Consider the following 25560-nt stretch of genomic DNA (forward strand, 5'->3'; position numbering starts at 1 on the left):
TGCTTCTAGCCGCTGTAAGGTGGCGCTTTTGCTTTTTTAGGAATGTGTCTGTCTCACCTGCTGACGTTTCTGTGTCTCACAGACATCTTCCTCAGAGCTTCTTACTGGAGTACTGCTTCTCGCCGCTAGAAGGTGGCGCTTTTGCTTTTTTAGGAATGTGTCTGCCTCACCTGCTGACGTTTCAGTGTCTCACAGACATCTTCCCCAGAGCTTTTGACTGGAGTGCTGCTTCTAGCCGCTGTAAGGTGGCGCTTTTGCTTTTTTAGGAATGTGTCTGTCTCACCTGCTGACGTTTCTGTGTCTCACAGACATCTTCCTCATAGCTTCTTACTGGAGTACTGCTTCTCGCCGCTAGAAGGTGGCGCTTTTGCTTTTTTAGGAATGTGTCTGCCTCACCTGCTGACGTTTCAGTGTCTCACAGACATCTTCCTCAGAGCTTCTTACTGGAGTACTGCTTCTCGCCGCTAGAAGGTGGCGCTTTTGCTTTTTTAGGAATGTGTCTGCCTCACCTGCTGACGTTTCAGTGTCTCACAGACACCTTCCCCAGAGCTTTTGACTGGAGTGCTGCTTCTAGCCGCTGTAAGGTGGCGCTTTTGCTTTTTTAGGAATGTGTCCGTCTCACCTGCTGACGTTTCAGTGTCTCTCAGATACCTTCCTCAGAGCTTCTGCCTGGAGTACTGCTTCTAGCCGTTGTAAGGTGGCGCTTTTGCTTTTTTAGGAATGTGTCTGTCTCACCTGCTGACGTTTCTGTGTCTCACAGACATCTTCCTCATAGCTTCTTACTGGAGTACTGCTTCTCGCCGCTAGAAGGTGGCGCTTTTGCTTTTTTAGGAATGTGTCTGCCTCACCTGCTGACGTTTCTGTGTCGGCTCACAGTAATCTTTCTCAGGCTTCTGCCTGGAGTACTGGTTCTCAACGCTATATGGTGACGATTTTGGTTTTTAGAAAGGTGTCTGAGAGACACCGAAAAGTCAGCAGGTGAGACATTACTGGTTGTGCAGAAAGAAAACTCCCATGTTCAATTTTCTACCGACCCGATGAAATAATTTTCAGATGTCACTGTAGCTGTTGTTCACGCGGTACGTGTTGTGTATGACAAGCAAATCTTTCATCCGTTATATTGTCAAGGACCTCTAAAGTAGTATTTTTCCCTGCCAACAAAAACACGTGTCCCGTTGAGATGTCCTTTGGTGGACGGACACGCTTTATTTAGATCTCCGGGTTGGGAACAGGTAGAAATAACAAATCCTTTGTCAGTACGAAGTTCACTAACCTGAGCTGTTACGCCTCTGTATAATGTATGTAACAGCTTTTCGAAACAACTAAAGAAATATTCCCGAGCTTTCAACATCTAGAAGACCTAAAAATATACATTTCACAAAACCCACCAATCATTAAAAACGTGGGACTTTTCATCAGCCACTGCCTCCAAAGAAGAAGTCAAACCCACAGTAATAGGAATTGGGGAAGGAGGCACTCAAGCTAACCGACGTCTTTCGCACCGCAATCGTCCTTCACTAAGACAGCTGGAGCCGCATGGTTCACGTTTGGAACGCTTTATTCAGCCTTTTGCACAAATCGATTTCGCCGATGTGGCTTCTTCAGTGGTTAAGGCAAACCCCCAGTAAAGTATGTAGAAAATTAGTTCCATGTATAGAATAGACACTTGTAACATTTTTTACTGTTTGCACCCTTGCACTTAGCCTACGGGCATAAATTTGCAAGTAACGTACTGTAACACGCTACTTCCACTAGCGGCTACGACCGCTGAGCAACTCAATTTTGTAGATAAGGAACAGACTTGACGCTTTGTATGTTTTGTTTGCTTTTAAATCATACTTCTACACCTTGCACCATACCCTATTTACAACATCAAGGTTTACACAACTCACAAGTACAATCTCAACGATCGGTCTAGGGGAAATGGGCCCTAACAGAATTTGTTTTTAGATATCTCTTACTAGTAAATTAATGGGATAAGGGGGTGCTATCCCATCAATTTACTAGTAAAAGGTTTTAAAAATTGTCTTATAGTGAAATAATGTGATACGTTTGTGACAGATGTTATCACGTGTAAAAGTAGTTATCAGGGTTTTCGATTGAAATATTTTTTTTGGAATTAAAAAATGGGAATAATAGCTTGAGCTCCCTAACATTTTGAAAATTTCGGCATCTGCTTTTAACTTTCAGATTTCATCTTTTCTGTGTTTATCTTTGAAGAATTCGAACCAAAAATCACGACATAACAGCGTTATCGCGCCTGCGCATTAGCGCTTTTTTTACAGACGACAGTTGGTGACATTTCTTTCCCAAAATCCTTTATATATTTATCGATTCCGTGAGGAGGATTTGCCTGTCACGATAATTTACACTAAACACCCCCACGTTCTGTGAAACTTACAGGTGTCGTGTAGTCATTGTGCCCAGAATAGATCGGCGCCTCAGGGCATAACATGTAATAAGAACTACCAGTTCGGCTCTGCAGATGCCAGGCACACAGACAGAGCTCCGCTGAACAGTCGGCTTAGACGCGACGGAGGTGGTCTGTTCTTCGATCGAGCAAGAGGGGGTCTTCGTGAAGAGGTAGGTGAGGGCATATTTGTTGTGTGTTCATACGGCTTCCATCGCCGCAATGTCTTATGTCCCGGCAACACATAGCCGGGCATGGCCTCCCGACCTTCGCCCAACGTTAACAGTGGTTGGGAGTGCACGTGGTTTGGGAGCTTGGTCGGCTGTGGTCGGCTGGCGGTCGGAGCGGTTAGCTGGTGTTCGGTTGCGCCAGCCGAATGTTTTGAAATATTTGAAACATTCCTCTCTGGACGGGTGGCCTGGGATTGCTTGGCTGGTGGTGTGATGGTGGTTGGGAGTAAGACAGTAGTGACCAGGGTGTGTTTGAGAGTTAAATTTCGACTCTTAATCTAAAACTGGCGGCCAGACTGCTCCCGACCTACCGCCAACCTTTGTTGACTGGTGGTCTGGAGCCATGGTGTGTAACCGAAGCTTTATACATAGTTTACGTACCATCTGACCTTCTTATTTCAAGGTATTGAAAGCATGGTGATGAAAAGTTATTTCACCATTCTTATCAATATTCAGTGTTCTGCCGTACCTGGCAAACAATCTGGACGAAGTCCGTACATTGAACTTTACTTTTAGAATGAAAAGACAAAGTAAAGTGGTAACAGTATGTTATGTTTACAGACTAACGCCATGTTATATTGGTGATGATTCTTTATTTGTTTTTAAATGTACTCTGGAGGTGTTGGCCTTGTAAAGGATGCATCGATCCTGTTGGCAACACCTCTCAAATTTCATTCTGTGAAGTTTGATGAATAGATAAATAAATAAAACAGAGCCATGCATATTACTACAAGTTCCTCAAGTATTGAGGAACTTGTAAACAAGAGGGATATGTAAAGCCTTCCTATGATAGTTGTTTGATTCAAATTGTTCGATTCTAGCCTGGTAGGTTGTCAGCGGCTAAATATTATCGGTACGCGGAGAGTATGGGGGCCGACAGCTAGATATTGGATGAACCTCAGGCTATGACGAAGTCTGATCTTTACTTCAACACACAGCAAATATTGCTCACCTCAAATTTGTGTTGAACTTTGTCATGGAGTTCAACAACACAGATGAGCTTTCATGCGAACCTCGGGCTAGTTTCACTTTATGCACGCTGGGAAAACTATGAAGTATTACTCTCTCTACGTCCACAGTACACGTTTTCAAAATGTCTACTCGCACGAAATTTATCACACTAGCTGTGTTTGTTGTGATTGGGATTACTCTTACTGCCATGCAGCCAGGCCTGTACGATTATCATCGAGTGTCGCAAATTTGAAAATGACAGGCTTTGACCATCGTATACACATGGCGTGTCTGTGTTCTTGTCGGTAAGTGTGATGGGTTCTTAATTGTGCTCCTTGTATGGCTTCTCTTGAAGATCTTCCAACGTCTTTTTATGTCCATCTAAAGCCCCCCTCTAACTGGACCCGCGGCACGCTGGCAGCATCGCTGCGGCCGATTGACTTGACAAAGCACTCAAAGGCCCTCAAAGAATTTCATCGACAAAAGACGAATCTTTTTAAGCTTTGTGTGTTTTGTTGTCTTTTTAGTCATACGTTTTGAATGATATCCCCATTATAAAGTCAAGGGTAACACAAATCCAGTTTAGGACGCAGCGACGACGCCAGCGTGCCACGGGTCCAGTGAGAGGGGGGCTTAATGGTCTGAACATCGGCGGCTACGTTGGGCTTCGAACTCGCGACGTTGTGGTCCTATAGCGGGCTTGCTCTTTGTTGTGCACGCGCCATGTTTTGTTTCTGGCAACAAGCTTAAGCGTCAGTCAGAATCCCATTGTCCCTAGTCTATGTATGGGCCTGGATCTAGGATTTGAGTCTGACTGTAACGTGAAAAAACTCGACGATCTGTGGGGATCATCCATGGAAATTAAAGGACTTGTTTTCATTATTTCACCCTTTTTAGCAAACTTTCACGAAGAAGGCCTCAAGACGAAATGTATCTTGACTAGGGTAATGGAGTCTGTTGTAAGCATTATGTGTGAGTCCCAACTTCCACTATGTTTTGGATGTCAGAGTTCTTTTTGCACAACAAGATCACAAGGTATCAGAAGGACAGTCGAAAAAATTGGCAGCCAAATGTCCTGTTGCTGTGTTTCACCTTGTAGTGCCTACGGACACAAAGGACAGCACGTTTGCTTGCTGTTTGTTTAAGTTGCAGGGTGTATTTTTACAGGATGGGTTTCTAGCCCTTCCCCTTTAATGTGCTTGAGGCACCTTGTTGAACACGGGACCCCCATTTTGCGTCCCTTCCGAAAAACGGGTGCAGCCCCAACCAAGATGCCTTTCCCGGGATGTGCCTTTTGGTTTTGTAAGAAGTAAAATGAATTCTCACATATCCTTTAATATGCGAACCTGATGCAACATTTTGCCCACTTTGTCTCGTTCTGAAGCGCAGGAGTCTGTGCCGAATTTGTTTGGCAACAGTAAACCGGAACCATGTGCTTTGTTTACGGAATCGCAGAGGTTATACTCTGTAAATATACAGTCAAACACGCTAACTTAGGCCACACTGCCTTAGTTGCATGGATGACGTCTGCTCACGCATCAATTTTCGTCCGTAGTTTGCAACCTTTCTCTAAATCGTATACTGATTTTGACGTGAACTTTTTCAGTGCACATTGAACATTTTATGTTTGGAGCAAATGAAGAATTGTATATGATGCTGAAAAAGTTACAGTATTCCGAGCCCTGATCGAAGTCTTCCTAATTCAAGGAAGAAAATGTGACCGACGGATAAAAAGAACCCATTGTTTGATGTGACGTTACATGTTCAGTGTGCTCTGTCATTATGTCAGCCTTCCTGACCACTCAGGTTGTATAATGAAGGACATTTGGGGCGCAACTTTTTTTCGCACGATGCGTCAGTTTTGGTGTGCACAGAAGATGCCACCCATGTGATGGAGTCAGCATAGCCTTATCTCACATTTCGATCGACCGGTGTTGTTCCACCGCGAAAATAGAGTGCTTGATGTCTCCTCCGCTTTCACTTTTTATTGATTTCTATATAATTTATTAGAAATATACGTGAGTACAGAACAAAAATAGCGTGATGTATGGCAAGAAGTCAGGGGTCGGAATCCCGGTCTACCCGTCTGTATTTTGACTCCTTATCTGCGCGCCACCTCTGGCAAAACAAACAAGCTAGTCCTGCTAACTACTGCAAATGCAGAAATGTTGCGATGGTTTTATGTTCGCGGTTTTTTGCGGTAAGCTCCTCGCCGCGAACTCAAAACCACCGTCAATTATGAAGCCTCGGGCCCCCATGGCGACGGCGCTGCGACTTAGCTGCGACCCTGCTGCCCTGTGCGACAAGGTACTACAAGGGTCTGAACGAACAAACGAACGAACGACGTATATTGGTACTCTCCGAGCAGAGGTTAGTGGAGAAGATCGTGACTTTTTATCCTCTGCCCCGTTTTTCGTCCGCCACCTCCACTACGAAAAACGGGGCAGAGGATGAAAAGGTCACGATCTTCTCCACTAACCTCTGCTTGGAGAGTGGTATATTGGTGCGTATAATGTGTGTTCGACCCTGTGTGGTGGGAAAGTTGCTGTAACATCTGTTTGCAAGGTTTTCGGCATGCAGCAAATTGGCCAAGTTGTCAGTGTATGATTTTTACTGCTGATATAATGAAAGGCAGCCAGATCCTGATTAAACCTCCTTGCTTAGAATTGTCCTGTAGTGTGTACAAGCTCAAAACAATTAGCTCAAACCAAGCAGTTTCTTTATCCTCACGAAAACAGTAGCGTTTGAGATTGTATCTAATTTTGTGGTTTAACAGCATAGCTGAGAAACCTATTGATAGACTGTTATGGTATTTGGTAGGTGGGGTAGATTATGGGCCTCCTAGCGGGTTTCTTTGATACTGCAGCGGAACTCCAGGTTGTAGTACCCCTTGCTCCGAATCCGAGCCTGTAGGTTTAAACATGCAGCTTTGCTTACTATTCCTGACGTACAGAACCCGGTGTGTCCTACGGTTGATTGATCATGAGAAACAAAAACAGACACGGAAATGTGTCTGTATCCAAAGCTTCCCGCCACTTTCCCGCGGAATCCGATACTGCTTAAGTGTGAGCCCACCCTAATTATACCTGTTGGGGATTTCTCTGACATCCAAATTAGATACCCGTGGTATGCAGAGATAAAGGCTAATTGTCTACACCTAACAGATACCAGACCGCTACTACAATGACCGTATCCCCAGAGTAACCGCACTTTCTTTGAAACAAATTCTTCTTAATCTAAACTGTCTGCAAGAAAGTCTGGAAGGACAATGCATGGCCTATTTCTTAGTGGTGAGATAAGAAGTTAAAGGTATGTCTTTGTTTGTTTGTAATTCTTCTGATTCCAAACTCTGGCTTGAAAAAAGAAATAGTAGGCGGCTGTTGAAAAAGAGAAAGGGAAGGCATTGGTACACTTGGTATGTTTCGAAGACATGTAAGAAATCTAGCCTGTGTCATCCGAGATAACTACCGGGACTCCTGCGTTCGCGTCCTTTTAGGGCCCTGTCACACTTGTGCGTATATTCAAGTGCGCGTGAGTTGTGCATTACCATTTTTTTGGTCTAAGGTTTGCGGGTAAAAAGTTGTTTTCTACTTTGACTCACCGTTATGCAGCCTGATAATCGAACCTACGAAATCACCTATTCGGCTGCAAACTTGACCTTAAATGTTAATACGCAACCCATGCGGACTTGTATATACGCACAAGTGTGACAGGGGCTTTAGGATAGCGAGTGTAGGAGCCCCGGTAGTAATAGGATGGCACCCAGGCTATAAGAAATCGGCCTTGTAGCAGCAAATGGACAGCGCCGACATTTTGTTCAGTTCTTTTTTTCGTTCAGACCCGTGTAGTCCCTAGTGGCATATAGGGCAGCAGGTTTCCGTGCAGTTTCAGCAGCAGGGTATATATTTACAAGGGGGGGAGGGGGGGGGGGGGTGCTAGCCCTTCCCCTTTAACGTGCCCTAGGTACCTCCTCTTACACGGTATCCCCGTTTTACGTCCCTTCCGAAATACGGTTTCAGCCCCAACCGAGATGTCCTGACCCCAAGACTTGAACCAGGGTCTCCGAGTTAGTAACTAATTGAAACCAGGTGCTCAGTTGTAAAGCCGCTACCCGCAAGTTGAGTTATTGGAGCATCTCCGACGCCGACTTTTAAAATCTTTATTCTATGCAATAAAATCTGAATCATACCTATAGTATATAATAATTTGTGGCCTGCGAGGGACTGCTCGCCTCGGAAACCTTTGTCGTCGTCGTCGTAGAAATTGCTTGGTTATTGAGGCCTTCTTAATAATGTCTTGAACACCTTAATAGATATCTAAGTGTGCATACCTTGGAAATTACGAATGCTGCCTCAGTAGATCTCTTTAGATTTGGATTTTTTGTTTGCTTGTCTTAATTTGGCGTTATCGTGGTTAGTTCTGGTGGTATGGTTATTTAGAGAAGACATTAGAACTTAGTAGTGATATGTACGCATCCTGCCGGACCAGAAATACAGATGAAAGCACTGCGTCTATTTTTACCAGCTGAAAATGTTAGACTGTGTGGATGACGGTGAGACAGAAAATCAGACTTCTCCTTTCATGCCCTCAAAATGCCCACTTGGTTTGTCACGCCGAATGAAGGATACACACCATCAATTGCAAAGTCTGCGAGTTGCAATTGGAGCTGCCGAATTCTATACTTTAATCATTGCTTTCTTATCTATACGGAAACAGGAATACATGAAAAAGCTTGTCGTATTCTTTTGAAAGACAAGATGTAGAAGCGCTAAGCTTTGATATTTCATCTAACGTAAGATTTATTTTGGTTCATTGATTTTGTCCTACGTAACTGCGTCATTGGAATTATCGTTTCAAAGCGTCAGTTTCAGACGTCGCCAGAATTCTAGCCGCAAAAGACCGAGATCAAGAGGAGGGGCAGACAGCTATATCTGGTTCAATGGTTAATCGAAAAGTTTTGATCGTGACCCGAAATGACTGGGCATATCTCCATGTCTCACATGTGCCCTACGTATACACTCAACAATCTGGCTGTAACTTTGTCGAGCTCAAAACTTGGGTGTCCTAAAACAAAAGGACTACAGTCAGCTGTCTCTAGATAATGCTAGGGTCACATTTCCAATCTGGGGCCCGGCCGGGCAGTCTTTGGGACCGAAAAGTAAGATACAAAAGACAACAAAAGCACATAACGTACCCGAAATTATTTAAGAGCATAGCTTGTGCAAATTTATGAGCATACACTTCGATTTTTCGTTTCCGCAAACAGCCCGGCGGGGCCCTGGTCAGGAAATGTTACCCTAGCATAAGTCTAATCTGTTTGTTTGTTTGTTTGTTTGTTTGTTTGTTTGAATTGCATACCAGGTAAACTGCCTCGTGGCATAACGCTTCATGTTTGTATTACATAGTACAAGCTGCATATACCGACAGATTTATTTGATCCACCCGCACCGGGATGGACTCCTATACTTTTGAAAAGTGTGGTGCGTTCTTTAACGTGCCGAGATGCGACTCTTCTTATAGATGCGACTCTTCTTATAAACGGGGTATCTCTCTAACGCCCTATCCAAGGGACATCTCCAACCGAATCTAGGTACTCATTTACACCTGAGTCTAGTGAGACAATTGGTATTAAGTGCCTTTCCCTAGAGCACAAATCTGGAACCTATCTGGAATTCGAACTCAATTTACCTCTAGGTTTTGAGTCAACGACCCTAACCACAAGGACACCTTCCCACAACAGGCCATCTTACTAACAACACTCGAGAAGAACACCTGGTCGTTAGAACACGTAACCAGGTCATTACGATATTTAGCACCTCGCTAAATAACTACCTAAACCTTCTGCAATAGCAACAATCTGTTTTGACAAGGAGGTTCAGTTTTAACTATCTTGAGAGTTAGAAATAGCCAAAAAAAGCAATCGTAGGTTATTTGAGAAGAGGAGTTACCTAAATTGCATTTGCTTGAGTATACTATGCTTTTGGTTTTTCATAATTCAGCTACATTGTATTCTTATACACATGGATTTCCCTACCTTCCGCTAATTTTTTGTAGCTCTTATCTCAGGTAATGATATCTTAACACCTTAGCAACCAAACAAAACAGAAAGCTGTTGTCATCTCAAAGTGTCGTGTTGTCATCTCAAAGTGTCGTGTTGTCACCTCAAAGTGTCGAAACAGACACCACGGCGCGACCATTAACGTGTAATGGCATTTTTCCTTTTCATTTTCCTTCTGTATCTGTATCTGTATCTATATAGCCGGTATAACCGCCATCAGGCGTAACACACCAGCTTCGCAGGCACGCGGCGCGGCAGCAGCTGGTCATATTACACCGAACGGTCTGTTACACCTAGTCTTTGCATATCTGACTGCAACCGTTCTTTTAAGCTACTTATACCCCCATTCCACTTGGACGGCGCTCTCACGGCGCTCTCACGGCGACCTCATTTTGGCCAGATCGCCGTGAGAGCGCCGACAGCGCGGCGAGAGCGCCATTGAGAGCGCCGACAGCGCGGCGAGAGCGCCGACAGCGCGGCGAGAGCGCCATGCGCGCCGTCACCTCGGCGATGGTTTTGAACATGCTCAAAACCTTCGCCGTGAGAGCGCCGAGGATGGCGATCAAAAAACGAGCGCCGAGAGAGCGCGGAGCGAGCGCGGTGAGCGCCGTGAGAGCGCCGTGAGAGCGCAGTGAGCGCCGTGAGAGCGCCCAAGGTGGGATCAAAGGGCCGCAGCGAGCGCTCAAGGATCGCAGCGAGCGCTCTATGAGGATTGAATGGTCTGTAACTGTAGTTCAAACAAATTTCATTCTTGAAGTGGTGTATCTTGAATTTCTGGGAACTTTGTGGTCAAATCTTAGTTTTGCTCGTTGGTAATTTGACCAATACGTACAAGTACTTGCTTCCATTCAAATTAAATTCCCTCCAAGTTTTATTGTCAGTGGTTCAAAATGTGTTTCAAAGTTCTGTGATTTACGTTTCTATTATAACGTAGAATGATAAAATGTATTTATTGCAAACAGTTTACATGACAGACAACACCGAAAAAAAAACAAGTTGAACATACATATATTACTTAAGACACACACTGAGTGACCGTGCAGCGACTAAAATCGAATCTATTTTCCCCTCGATTTTTTCATTCAAATATGATGCAAGATGTAAAGGTAGGACTGAGAAGACAACAAAGCACACAAAACGTAACAAAAATTCGTTCTTTATCTCTGGAATTCGTTGAGTGATCTGTGAAAACTTTAAAAAGTTGCTGACATTTGACATTTTGGTCGCGCTGAGAGCGCGCAAGGGTCGCCGTAGAGATTCCACTTGAGCACGTTTTCCAGGAGTTCGGCGCTGTCACGGCGCTCTGGGCCATTTTAGGTCGCCGTGAGAGCGCGGTGAGAGCGCCGTCCAAGTGGAATGGGGGTCTTAGTGATGAAGCTCCTACAGTACTTGATGACAACGAGTTCCATTCTACTATGGTTCTCGGGAAATACGAATTTTTGAACACGTCAATCCTTGGCTGATAACTCTGGTACTTAAAAGCATGACTATTTCTGGTCCTCTTCTGAGCTGGCATTAGATACTTATCAGTCGGTACGTCCACAAGTTTATTAGTCATCTTGTACATCATGCAAAGTCTGGACATTGTTCTCCTGTCCTCAAGTGACATCCATTGCAGGTCTGCTTTCATTTTTGTTACACTGGCGCCCCTTTCATAGTTGTTCGTGCAGAATCTGGCAGCTTGGTTCTGCACCCTCTCGAGTTTATCTATATCCTTCTTTGTGTATGGATCCCAAACTGTTGCAGCATATTCAAGGTTTGGTCTTACTAGAGACGTGTATGCAAGTGATTTTACCTTTGCTGGGCATGCCCACAGATTACGTTTGATCACTCCCAATGTCTGTTTAGCCTTAGTTGATACTTTGTTGATATGGGTGTTCCACTTTAGCCCCGTTGTTAATGTAACGCCTAGATACGGGTGGCTCTTTGCTGTTGCTAGAGCCTGTCCACAGAACTGGTAGGTGGTTACAATTGGGTTTCGTTTGTTTGTTATATGCATGATGTAACATTTTTCCGGATTAAACTGCATTAGCCATCTGCTTTGCCATTCTTCGAGTGTGTTCAAATCTTCTTGCAAAAGCTGTAAATCACTCTGTGTGGACAACTCTATATATAACAGGCAGTCATCGGCAAATAACCTAACATTTGAATCAAGCTGGTCTGGTAAGTCATTTATGTACAGGAGGAAGAGTAACGGTCCCAGAACAGTTCCCTGTGGTACGCCTGACGCAACTCTAACTGGAGCTGAGGCCTTGCCTTCTACCACTACCGTCTGTTCCCTATTGGTCAAGAAAGCCTTCAACCAATTTAGTGTGGTGCCTTGAATTCCGTAGTGCTCTAGTTTAGTGATGAGTCTGCTATGTGGGACTTTATCGAAAGCTTTAGTAAAATCAAGAATTGCTAGATCTACCTGTTTTTTACTGTTCAGTGCGCCAGCTATGTCGTGAGCTGTCAATATAAGCTGTGTTTCTGTGGATCGCTTTGCTCTGAATCCATGTTGGTAGTCAGTCAATATGTTGAAACTTTCTAAGTGTTTCATGACATGACTATGGATAATGTGTTCAAGTAGTTTGCAGGATATACAGGTCAGTGATACAGGTCGGTAGTTGCCGGGGACAGCTCTATCTCCCTTTTTAAAAATTCCTTGTTTGTGAATTGCCAACACCGTACTGGAAAGAGACGTTAATAGTCTAAGCCTTTAATTACAGTCATAAAGACTTTAATTACAGTCATGACTACATGTACCAGAGTTATCAACATCATATTTTCTTTCTATCATGAAGGGGAAATCATTGTCACTCTAAATAACGCTTACTGCTAGATGTGCAGGTAAGGTACAGGTCGTTCAGGGTAGTATAACTAAAACTGATGTGTGACACCGAAGGGCGGGTATAGATACAGATACAGAGTTAGATATGCAAAGGTTAGGTGTGACAGATAATCCAGTGTAGTATAATGGTTGCTGCCTCGCCGCGTGCTTATGAAGCTGGTACCGGTGTGTTACGCTGAAGGGCGGTTATACCGGCTATATAGATAGAAATACAGAGTTAGATATGCAAAGGTTAGGTGTAACAGGTCGTTCAGTGCAACATAACCAGCTGCTGCTGCGCCGCGTGCTTATGAAGCTGGTACCGGTGTGTTACGCTGAAGTGCGATTATACCGGCTATATAGATACAAATATAGAGTTAGGTAAAAAACACTATGCAAAAGTTAGGTGTGACAGAGCGTTTAGTGTAACATAACCAGCTGCTGCCGCGCCGCATACTTGTGAAGCTAGCGTGCTTAGCTTTTAGTCGAAGGACAAAAACGGACAGATACAGTAATTTATAGCTATTCCCAATGGGACCTGTTAATTACACGTGTTTGCCCATTTGTGAGAAACGTGCAGTAAGGTGTGGTTGGCATTTACTGTTCTTTTTTAAGAATCACTATGTCCTTGGCAGGGCCTTCCTTACAATAGACACATGTAGTCACTATATATATATATGTCTATAGTCTCATTAACTATTCATGACGCATAAGGACTGAAAAGTGGTCATACGAGGCAACGCCGTCCTTTTTCGCCCGGTGGGTACGCCTGTGGCTAAGACGTTTTGAGATTGTTTATAATTATGTAGATACATTCGGCGCTTGCTCAGTATTGTACACTGTGCCATTTGTGGACACTAAGCACTAAATACGACGCCTACACCCGCTTCGCTGGAGTTACGTACACAGACTGCATATTTAAGGAGCTCCGAGCAGTATTGTGAGTACTAGTGCTTGTGCAAGTTTGACTATCTGTACATGTACCTATACAGTCGATATGATAGCGACAGCAGCTGGTTATATTACACTGAACGACCTGTCACCTAACCTTTGCATATCTAGCTGTAAGCGTTTTTTAAAGCTATCTAATGAGGATGCCTCTACAGTACTTGGTGGCAACGAGTTCTACTCTATAGGAAAAGAACGATTTTCGAACACTCAATTTTGCGTTGATGACTACCATTGAAGGATGGATTATCTATGGCAAATGGCAGACGCTTACTTTTAGGGAGCGAACTCTATGCGATAGGTTGTTATATGCTTATGTGTGTGATCTCTTCAACAAGTTTGTTCTATAATTATCTGCATGGTCGGCGATGTTAAGACGCTGCTTAAAACTAGCCTGCGTCGCAGACTTCTGGAGCAGTGGCGTTTATTTGGGGGGGGGGGGGATCGCCCTTGTTGAAAATCGCGAATCCCTAAAAAAATTAGACGCCACCGCTGCGAAGGAGGCTAGATTAAAACCTATTCTTTCAGTGTTATAATCTTACTGTTAAAACTGTCTATTCCTCATTATCAAAGACCTTGTGGTTGTTGACCTGTGTGTTCAGTTACGACATGGTCCCATAAGTCCTAAGCCGTCGTATGATTGTCGTAGAATTTTCAAGCAGGCTGTGACAAAACTAACTGCCGACAAAGATCTAAGACAGTCCTTTTTAGTAACAAGTCTACTGAACTTTGTACGGAACATGCACAATTATATTCTCTTTTATTTCACTTTAGGACAGACAATGACAATGTGGCACTAAATTCGAGTTTTTAGAAGTTATTTTAAAAGTGGCACAGGTAGAGGACAATATTACTAACTTAAAGCTTAATAAGGGCGGTAAGTTGTTATTCTTCCACCACTTTTTACCTCCGCAACTTAAGTCAGGTAGCCATTTTTTTACATCTGAGCGGAGTAAGGATAGTCTTGTAGAGTGCCTTTCCCAAGAACACAACTTCGGTGGCGCCAGGGGATTCGAACCCGGGATCACTGGGTTCCCGGTCGAACACCCTGCCGTTTCGCCACACGACCCCACGATTATCCCAAGAAGGTCCTCACACGGCACGAAAACTGGTATTTAAGCATGCTTAAACTCAGCGTAAACGTGACGTTTATTCACTCTTTCCGCTACTTAACGACCCCTATACGTCTGCTGAAAGATTGCCTTTAAGGTGCCCTGTCCGGAAGTGCGTTCAGGTAACTACGTTTCTGCACTTCTTCTCGTGTATTTACGCGACTATTCAACGCGTAAAGGCGTCGTTAAGGACAATTTTCCCGTACGTTTACGGAAGATTTAGGACGGAAAGTATGCGTATTTTTCAACCTTTAATACTTATTTCCGTCATTCCGAAAGTTTGCTTAAATATTCGATTTCGTGCAGTGTCAGTTTCCGACCGTACGGCAATCGTGCGACGTCTGCGACCGGGTCTTATACCAGTATCCTACATCGAACCCAAGGCATAACCGCTGATTCTTCTGGTCAATTAGGTACCATGTATACCCTTCAAGACAATTCATGTACGACTCATGGGCTAGCTGTTAGAAATACACAATATTCAATGGACTGTAAAAGATATATGACCCACTTTCCAATCGTTCACAGTCCATTGACTCCTTATCGCTGGAAAGGACATGTTGCTGTCCTTGCATAATGAAGGGGTTTGAATACTGGTGAATGGTCATGTGACACCTGCTCGTAAAACCTTTGGCATGGACTAGGAAAATTGATGCAGATAGAATGAAGAGTTCGGAGACTTCAAACCTCCGTGAAATGTTTAAAGCTTTTTTTGTTGTAACACTTGCATTGTCGTGTCTTATCAATTCATTGAATAAACACTGAGGCCCTTATCCTGGACATAATACAATTCTATTTTCGGCAACACGCAGTGGAAAAATTTGGACTGGGCCAACACCGTTATTTCCTGTCATCTTTCTGGGACCTTACTGGCAACTTTGACCCATGACTTCCTGTTATAGTCCCCGACGTGTCTAACATTCCAAACATTGCGAAACTGAAAACACCATAATGCTCACATAGAAACTACGCAGTTCTGCTTTATAAAACACGTTTTGTTTTATTTTCATGAAACTCTGGACTTTTCATAACTTTATTCTAGAATTATAATAGGTTTCGTTTCTTCTTGTCATATGACCATAGACTCGAAATAAGACATTCAAAATAATGTGGCACATTTTCTGTGTATATCTTTTGGTATGCATGCTTGAATAAAAAGACTCTTCGTACACGGTTTTATTCAACCGACGTTTCGGTGGCCATCTGTCACCATCGTCAGGGCACTACTGACTGGTTCCGTCGTGCACTGCAGCTGTAGGTTTCGCTAGCCTACAGATGCGGTCCAAAAGTAAAATATTTACATATCTACAGAGATAGTTAATGCAGTAGTTAGCATGAGGTCCCAAACGTAAAAGAACCGTAAGCAGCGACACCTATAGCTGCAGTGCAGAGTGAACCAGTCAGAATTGCTCTGAGGGAGGCGACAGGCGGTCACCGAAACTCACTCACTCACTCACTCACTCACTCACTCACTCACTCACCCACTCACTCACTCACTCACCCACTCACTCACTCACTCACTCGCCCACCCACCCACTCACTCACCCACTCACTCACTCACCCACTCACTCACTCACTCACTCACTCACTCTCACTCTCACTCTCACTCTCACTCACTAACTCACTCACTCACTCACTCTCACTCACACACTCACTCACTCACTCACTCACCCACCCACCCACCCACTCACTCACTCACTCACTCACTCACCCACTCACCCACTCACCCACTCACTCACTAACTCACTCTCACTCTCACTCTCACTCACTAACTCACTCACTCACTCACTCACTCACTCACTCTGACTCACTCACTCACTCACTCTCACTCACTCACTCACTCACTCACTCTCACTCTCACTCTCACTCTCTCTCTCTCTCCCATAGCTTAGTCAGCCGTAGGGACAGCAAGCGTTTTTTCACCGAAACGTCGGTGGAATAAATCTCTTGGTTGTGTACAAAGAGTCTTTTTATTCAGTGACTTACCAACCTGATGAAACTATTCACGTACGTGTACATGTTTTATGCCAACCATGATTACTTGTTACCCCAAATGACCTCTTGTGATCGATATGACCAAACGTCATTTCTAGGCCCCAGGGGTTTTAAAAGTCATGCCGTCTGAATAATTTATTGACTCTCCTATCGTAGTCCTTAGAAATGTTTTTATCTTTTCTCATTTGTTTGGTTGCTATTCTGCGTTGCTATGTAAACATCATTACACGAGGAACATTAGAAATCCATTAGTAAACTCGAATATGTCATAATGGTTGGGATGAATACTGTTTATTAACGTTTCATACACAGCTTTGTTGATGAGATGGTTTAGATATCAGAAACTGTTTTATTGTATGATATGCTGTGGAGATATTTTTCAGCCATATAGCATTGCAGTCATTTAGATTGTATTTTGTATCCGGCACGCGAACTTAACATGAAAAAACTTCACCTATTTTGGGCAAGGACTTTTCAATGCAACGCATTGCTACGCATGCAAAAACGAAACCATGTACCTTTCAAACCTCTGGTCATTAACTCCCCCTCCCCCCTACAAAGCTGGATTTGTCAGGTTTGTTTTGATTCAAATAGTGCACGTGGGAGGTCAACTCCGGAATCTGAAAGAGCTACAGCCAGAAGAATGAAATGACACCAATACTTCCATCCTCTATTGTTCGAAATTGGACCTTTAGAAGCAAGTTAAAAAGTTTAAGTCCTCCCCGCACCAGACGGTGCATAAGGCGGCGCCCATCTCCGTTTCGGAACCCCTGGGCCACACAACTTTGTGCAAGTCACTACAGCAGGGGGCTAGTCCACTGGTAGTGGTGTGTGTTTAACTACCATACTCTTTCCCAAATGCTGAGTGCTAAGCAGAGAAAGCAGTATGTACCATTTTTAGATCAGAGTCTTTGGTATGACTCGGCCGGGGATCGAACTCATGACCTACCGCATGCAAGGCGAACACTCTACCCACTCGGCCATTGCACCGGTTCACAGCAGAAGCAAGACCTGACTAGAAAAAATTCTGTAAAAAAGAAGTCAAAAATCAAATCGCAATGTGCACTCTACTGTGCACTCAATGACTGCCCCCCCCCGAAGCATTCCGAAAAATCAAAAGATACAGCTGCTATATTTCCTTTTTCATGAAGAAACTTACGTCCAATGCTAGTTTGAAGACTTCCTTTCCTGACACTAAGTTACAGCAATGGATGACGAATAGCAACTGGCTGTAGATAGAGCAGATCAAGGACAGGTCTTCAATTCTAAAGAACGACATGCTTTCATAGCTTCCTCTGTACTTACCCTGACGTTAATGTGTCACAGTTAAAGCGATATTTGCCCTCCCATGTGTTTAAATGCCGGGTGTTCCGTCTGATATCCTTCCCAGGGGAACTAGTTATCTTACAAACCCGCCATATAGTTGCGTAATACAACTACAGTAGTACAGGCGTGGCGACACTTTTATTGTATGATATGCTGTGGAGATATTTTTCAGCCATATAGCATTGCAGTCATTTAGATTGTATTTTGTATCCGGCACGCGAACTTAACATGAAAAAACTTCACCTATTTTGGGCAAGGACTTTTCAATGCAACGCATTGCTACGCATGCAAAAACGAAACCATGTACCTTTCAAACCTCTGGTCATTAACTCCCCCTCCCCCCTACAAAGCTGGATTTGTCAGGTTTGTTTTGATTCAAATAGTGCACGTGGGAGGTCAACTCCGGAATCTGAAAGAGCTACAGCCAGAAGAATGAAATGACACCAATACTTCCATCCTCTATTGTTCGAAATTGGACCTTTAGAAGCAAGTTAAAAAGTTTAAGTCCTCCCCGCACCAGACGGTGCATAAGGCGGCGCCCATCTCCGTTTCGGAACCCCTGGGCCACACAACTTTGTGCAAGTCACTACAGCAGGGGGCTAGTCCACTGGTAGTGGTGTGTGTTTAACTACCATACTCTTTCCCAAATGCTGAGTGCTAAGCAGAGAAAGCAGTATGTACCATTTTTAGATCAGAGTCTTTGGTATGACTCGGCCGGGGATCGAACTCATGACCTACCGCATGCAAGGCGAACACTCTACCCACTCGGCCATTGCACCGGTTCACAGCAGAAGCAAGACCTGACTAGAAAAAATTCTGTAAAAAAGAAGTCAAAAATCAAATCGCAATGTGCACTCTACTGTGCACTCAATGACTGCCCCCCCCCCCCCCGAAGCATTCCGAAAAATCAAAAGATACAGCTGCTATATTTCCTTTTTCATGAAGAAACTTACGTCCAATGCTAGTTTGAAGACTTCCTTTCCTGACACTAAGTTACAGCAATGGATGACGAATAGCAACTGGCTGTAGATAGAGCAGATCAAGGACAGGTCTTCAATTCTAAAGAACGACATGCTTTCATAGCTTCCTCTGTACTTACCCTGACGTTAATGTGTCACAGTTAAAGCGATATTTGCCCTCCCATGTGTTTAAATGCCGGGTGTTCCGTCTGATATCCTTAGTGATACAAAGTGGAGCTACACTCAAGTTATACAACTTATCTTGCTAGCGCCACTTAACAAAGATACAAACTTATGAATATGAATATATGTATATATAAATCCAAACTAACAGACAAAAACCTATTAGTAAGTGACCAAACTTGCATTTGTGTTACCCTTAATTTCCTGACTGGAATATGATACAACATTATGATCTAAAAGGCAACAAAACACATAAAATATTCGTTTTCTTCTGTAGGATTCGATTACTAATCAGTAAAGTCTGAGGTCGCAATGAGAGCTGTGGATGTAAGTTGTGGACCTGCAAAGTGGCTTTAACAAAGATGAAATGAATTTGTAGTCTTTTGGTCGTATCAAGAGCTACGTTTCTCGTACCTCCAAAGCATGCAGGTAGTTTGAAATGAAAGTCTCAAAACTACACAAACACGGATGTCTTTGTGGTTGCACAATTCTAAAGGAACCCAGAGCAGTTTATGAGGCTTAAAACTTGAATAAAAAACTCAAAGGAGAAAAAAACAATAAAGGAGAAAAGATACGATGTCGTTGTTTGGTGAGAAGTGATAGAAATTCCAAGCCCTAATAGACTGATCCTGACTGTCCATCACAATTAGCGGTTTGACCAATGAGAGAGTGACTGCATGTCCGTCAAATATTTGCATTTCTATGTTTTAATTTTGCATTTCTACGTTTCTACGGAGGTGGGCGGGGCTATGGTATTGGTCTATTTACACTAGGCGCTAGGCGCGTGAAACTAAAAGATCACCATGTAGCTTATTTTTGTGCCGCTTTTGCGCACTTTTGATAAGAAATCCGCACGCAAATGTGGTAAACAGTGGCATTAAATGTCAATTTCATAAAGATTACAGCAACTAGAACATTTCCAATTTTCAAGCCTCATAAAATGCTCTGGGTGCCTTTAAGGTTACCCCATACTTTTCGACACGACCATACTGATTCGATTATACGGATGGAATACAAAAAAATCACGAGAGAAAATGGCATTCTACGACTTTAGCATCCGTTTTCCGATATTGTGTTGCAATTGACGGCATATATTTGCTAATTTTGAAGCTTCTTTGTACGATTTACAGTATGGTCACAAACGTTTTTTTTTGGAAACGGACAAAAATTGATGCGTGGGCATTCATATAATTAAGTCAGTGTTGCCTTACATGTGGCATAAAACACATTTAATCTCTAATACTACGCGCTGTGGCCGCTTGTAACCGCCTTACGCACATTGAGATGAACTAATGCTACGTGCTCCTAAGATTCCAATTGTTCCTAGATTCAATCGCATCATGTAATTGTGGACAAAATAATCACAGCGTCGATGTAATCGTTCAGTGAACCTGTCATTGAGGGTAAAGCGTCGTTTGTCCCTTCAAAGACGGTCATAGAAACATCTCTAACAAATGTGCGCTGAAAATTTCAGCCCACTCAAAGTGCCGGCCACGTATCTTTTGAAGTGACGCACCAAAACCGCGCTCCGTCAAGACTTAAGCCTCAGCCAACCCACACAGAAAATCTCAAGTCTTACACATCCGGCCTCAGAACGCATTAGAGAAAACTGGTGTTTTCTTCAAATTGCATCTGAATGGATAGACGTACATTGCACACGCACTAGTATGTCAGTAAACTGAACAAAGAAGCACGTTGTTTACTATCCATTCCTAATCTCCAAGCAGATCCAACTGTTGCAAAGACCGTATCCAACTGGCAGAGGAAGTTTTTATTGCAACCGAAGATATACAGCAAACTTCCTCTGCCAGTTGGATACGGTCTTTGCAACCGTTGGATCTGCTTGGAGATTTGCACATTCCTACTTCAACTGTTTAAAGCTTTAATCCGTTAGTAACAGAGTGTGAAATACATACAAGAAAGTATGCAAGACTTGTTTGATTCTGTTTTGACTTTTCATCACTCAGACGTTTGAAACTTTTATGTTGCCAGCGGTCGATAGAATAGGCGAGGGTCGGCAGACTTTAGTTAGGGTTCAATTGGGAACCGGAAACACAACTTTTTATTTCATGAGCCTAACCACCTTCTCAGCAGCTAGCTTATGTGCGGGAAACGCGGCTTAACCATAGTGGAAGGAACGGATCATTGCCTCCTAGTTTAACACCGTCACTAATCCCACCAGAGATTTAGTGATTTGTACACCGATTTGTAATGTTGAATAAGAAATGCAATAACAAATTACGTATGCAAGACGCGATGTGCCTTTGATTGATTTCTTGCAATCGCAGTTCGGTTAGTTGGAAGCTATTTGGGGTAAATAGGCTGCTCTATTTAATTGTTAGCGCCTGGATGTGATTGTCGGTATATATATAGACTTATTCGAAATGAGTAAAATTGGAATTGATAAGGTAATAACAGTAATTACCTTCGCCAAGATGGTTATGTTTTTGCCATCGTTTGTATGTATGCATGTGTGTATGTATGTTTGTTGAGATGAGAGGAAATTAACCTGGCAAACTTCAGCTTTTGAAGATCATGACGTATCAAAATAACTTCCTCTTATGAATCTATTAGAAGCCTCATTTCTGCTGTCTTCACTTTTCAACGTGCTTGCGTAAAAAAGCGAAATGACGGTTAACATTTTCCTGCTCCCTAAAACCCATAACCAATACACATTTGGCGCCAAATGGCTACTTCAGCCGGGAATATTTTTATCAATTCATTATGTTTCTCCAGGTAAACTTAGCTTTTATGACTATGTTTTAGATTCAAGTATTCTGGTGGCTTCGTGGTACTAGTACTAGTCTCTACCCGACTAACTACGCCGGCTATAGGGAGAATATTTGCCAGGGTTTTGCATCAGAGAACGCACCGAGATATGACAGGCCCTAGGATTGCAGACTTGACCCTCTCTCCGTAGACGACTCCCTTAGCATCATACAATTCACTCTACTTGGCCAATTCCTACTATTTTCCCAGCGATTACTAGAACGCCTATATTTCCACTCTGTACATCATGTCAGATTTTCTACAAAGAATCTTCAGTGTATACGTATTCACTACCAAATCGCACGAAACAGATTATTTCAAACAGTTGCCGCAATTACCCCGATCATTTACCATTAAGAAGATCACACAAAAATTACGTTTTTGAAATGAAAGCACAAAACCCACTCATCATGCGGAACGTGAGACAGTCCATTATCCACTGCCTTCAAAGAAGTAGGCAACCCCCACAATAGCAAAACGTAGTGCCTTAGATTTGATTAGAAAGTAAGCATATGGAAACCACTTTGATATTGTACACGCAATTAGCCTTCGGACATGATTTTGCAAATAGATATCACTGCTGATAAATGTTCCATAATAGCTCCCATAGGCATGTTTCATTCAGTCGAAAGACTAAACGATTGATCCATTTATTCATGTGCGTATGTCCATCCTTGTGAAGGCTGCAGTTGCGTCATCACGTCCCGTCTGTCAGTAAGTGCGGGGAGCAGGCAGCTGGCAGCACGTCGGACGGCAGGCCTCTGATGCTGTACCGCTGTACCGTTGGGTACAGCTTTGGACAGCAGATCAACTGTGACCATGTCAGCACGATGGTGCGTCTCCGTGGCTCTCTACTGCATACTACAGGTAAATCATACATTCAACTTTACCATTTCGTTAACTTCAAAGAACCTGTGTTTTCTATGATTTTGGACGGAACCTATTGAATAATCTCGAACAAAAGAGCCAGAGTTCGAACAGAACCTTGCTTTTCGAACAGACGATTTAGAGTTCGAACAGAACCTTGCTTCTCGAACAGAAGATCTAGAGGTCGAACAGAACCTTGCTTCACGATTAGAAGACTTAGAAAATTCGAACAGAACCTTGCCTCTCGAACAGAAGATCTAGCGTTCGAACAGAACCTTGTTTCTAGAACAAAATGCCTGGGCTTAGAAAAGAACCTTGCCTCCCGAACAGAGTTCGATACGGCGTTCTAAAAGGGGAGCCACTGGTGAAATTACAACATTTGAAAACAGTAAGTCCCGCTGCACTGGAGTACGTTAGAAGGCAACTAGGCGGCCGAAAATCCAATCATTTCTTAATGCTGCCAACTAAAATGATGAAGGCCTATCCACGACTTCTTAAGATATGCTGTTCACAGACAGTCGGACAGAAAGACAGACAGACAGACAGACAGACATGAAGGCCCGAAAACATAACCTTACATGTATTAGAGAGGCTTAAGATGTTAAGATGTAACGTGCGCGAGTAATCTTCTTATGCAGGTGAAACCGGTGACACGACATGCAATCATTAAAATAGATCTCCATGCTTTTTTTGTACAATGAGATGACATTTAGGTTCCACATCATGACCCTTAATGATGATCCCTCTCTATCATTCGTCTACAAGCTTCCTTTGATATAAACTAAAGATGATACTCAAAGACATCATATACTTTTTGCGTAGGTGCAGTCTGGACGGTTAATAAAGCTTTTACAAATGTCCCTGTAGCTCGGCTCGCAGCAGCCTCAAAGTTTAGGACTTGATTCCAAATAGTTTCTTACTGGGAGACCACGATTCAATCCTGAGTCAAGACATTTCAGTTGGGGCTGCACTCGTCTTTCGGAAGGGACATAACTTTAAGACAAACGTGTTTTGAGAAAGGAACGGCAACGAAATAAAGGCTTTGACTTGACTTGACTTGACGTATTTTTGAAGTCACAAAATGCCAAAAATATGATCATACATGTAGATGACTGTCCGCTTAGTGAACCGGTGGCTCTAAGAAGACGCTCGAAGCTTCACATTTGTCAGGATTCAAGCTTCAAGTCGTCTTTAGCAACTTTAAGAAAAAATAAAATGTAGTATTCTATTTTCATTCGTGAACTTTTGAATACTCTTATACATGTTTAAACCTTAAACTTTAAACCATATCCTTAGCAACTTTAAGAGAGCATAAAAAATTGCATTCTATCTCTTAACTTTTGAATAGTCTTTCCGCCACCCTCCAGTTGATTCCATGCGCAGGTACTAGGTATATGAATAGATAAATGCTTTCATTTATGCTTGAAGGTTTGAATAACAGTAGCTAATGACATTCATGGACACTCAAAATATATTGAGATGCAACAATGACATTTTGACTGTTGCATCATTCCACTACATCTTACAGACGATTCCAGGCGAATGAAAGCTTTGATTAATGTCTGAAGTTTTGGATAACAGTAGCTCATGTCATTCATGGACAATCAAAATATGTTAAGATGGAACAATGACATTTTGACTGTCGCATCATTCCACTAACTCTTACAGACGATTCCAGGCGCAAGTAAATAGACGAAAGCTTTTATTTATGCCTGAAGGTTTGAAAAACAGTAGCTATGACATTTGTGGACAGGAAAAGATACTCAGATGAAGCAAGAACATGTCGACTGTTGTATATTGCCTCAGTTCACACAGTCGATTCCAGAAGACTTTCATTTTCATTGAAGGTTTGAACCACAGTAGCTAATGCAATTTATGTCAGACCAAATGATATTCATATAAGGTTATTTATATATTTGATGGTCACGACATTCTCACAAGTCCTACGTATCATTCAGGAGAAAAGTAACACGGTTAGGTACAAAGTCCTTTTTATCTTTCCCTGAATGAAGACCTGGACTTTAGTAGCTGATTGAAAATGTATGGCCAATCAGAAGACATTCGTATAACATTTCAAAAAGTATATTTGATTGTAAAGTCATTCTCTCAAGTACGTCCTACGCGCATGATTCTACGAACAATTATGTGCTAGTAGATGAAAGACGTTTTAGGTTTGCCTGGATGCCTGAACCACAGTAACTAATTGCATTCATGTCAAATTAAACGATATAAGCATTTCAATAAGTACACGTTTACGTCATTATTTCAAGTCATGCGAATAGAAGATAAATTTGTTTAGTTTTTGCCGTAAGGCTCGAACCACAGTTGCTAATGGAATCTATCATCAATCAAAAGATATCCGTATACAATAAGACCATAGCCTACCAACTAAGACCTGCATACGGTTCAAGAACCAATTGAAGTGGTTCATTAGCCTTTTAAGTTTAGCCCGTGGGTATCTATTTCACAGTAGCCACTGTAAAAAATCTACTCGCTGTGATAAATAAAAAGGATATTGATGTGGATAAAGTACACCTTGAATATCAGACCACCACTTCTGGTAGATGGTTACAGAAACAAGTGAACAGACCGAATTATGCAGCTGCAGAGTATTCAAGATCACTGCAACAGCAGGGCACAATGAACTAATATATAATATATAAGACTTAATTTTTTTCCCCTTTTCTCCCAGATGTGTGGAGTTGTCGGCTCCAGTGGCACACAATCCAACACGTCACTACAACTCCCCCAGGGGGTGGACGTGTTCCAACTGAGGACGCTGGTCTGCCGAGAGGAACATAAGGACGCTCATCTCTACATCAGAGGTACACGCCAACTAAAACAATACAATATGTTGAAAGTGTATTTTGCCCGATGGTTAATTGCTACATGGAACAATATATAGAAAATGTTTATGATAATGATTAAAATGATTATAATAAT

General features: G+C 42.8%; 1 long non-coding RNA gene across 1 annotated transcript in view; it reads left to right on the forward strand.

Annotated features, from left to right (window-relative positions):
* Window positions 1–25436, forward strand: part of LOC136446911 (uncharacterized) — a 33791-nt gene extending 8355 nt beyond the window's left edge. The window contains exons 2-3 of the long non-coding RNA XR_010757664.1: window positions 22433–22617; window positions 25310–25436. This is a non-coding gene — a long non-coding RNA (uncharacterized lncRNA). The remainder of the gene's footprint in view (window positions 1–22432; window positions 22618–25309) is intronic.
* The last annotated feature ends 124 nt before the right edge of the window (window positions 25437–25560 follow it).

Source organism: Branchiostoma lanceolatum, chromosome 13, assembly GCF_035083965.1.
Source record: "Branchiostoma lanceolatum isolate klBraLanc5 chromosome 13, klBraLanc5.hap2, whole genome shotgun sequence".
NCBI lineage: Eukaryota > Metazoa > Chordata > Leptocardii > Amphioxiformes > Branchiostomatidae > Branchiostoma > Branchiostoma lanceolatum.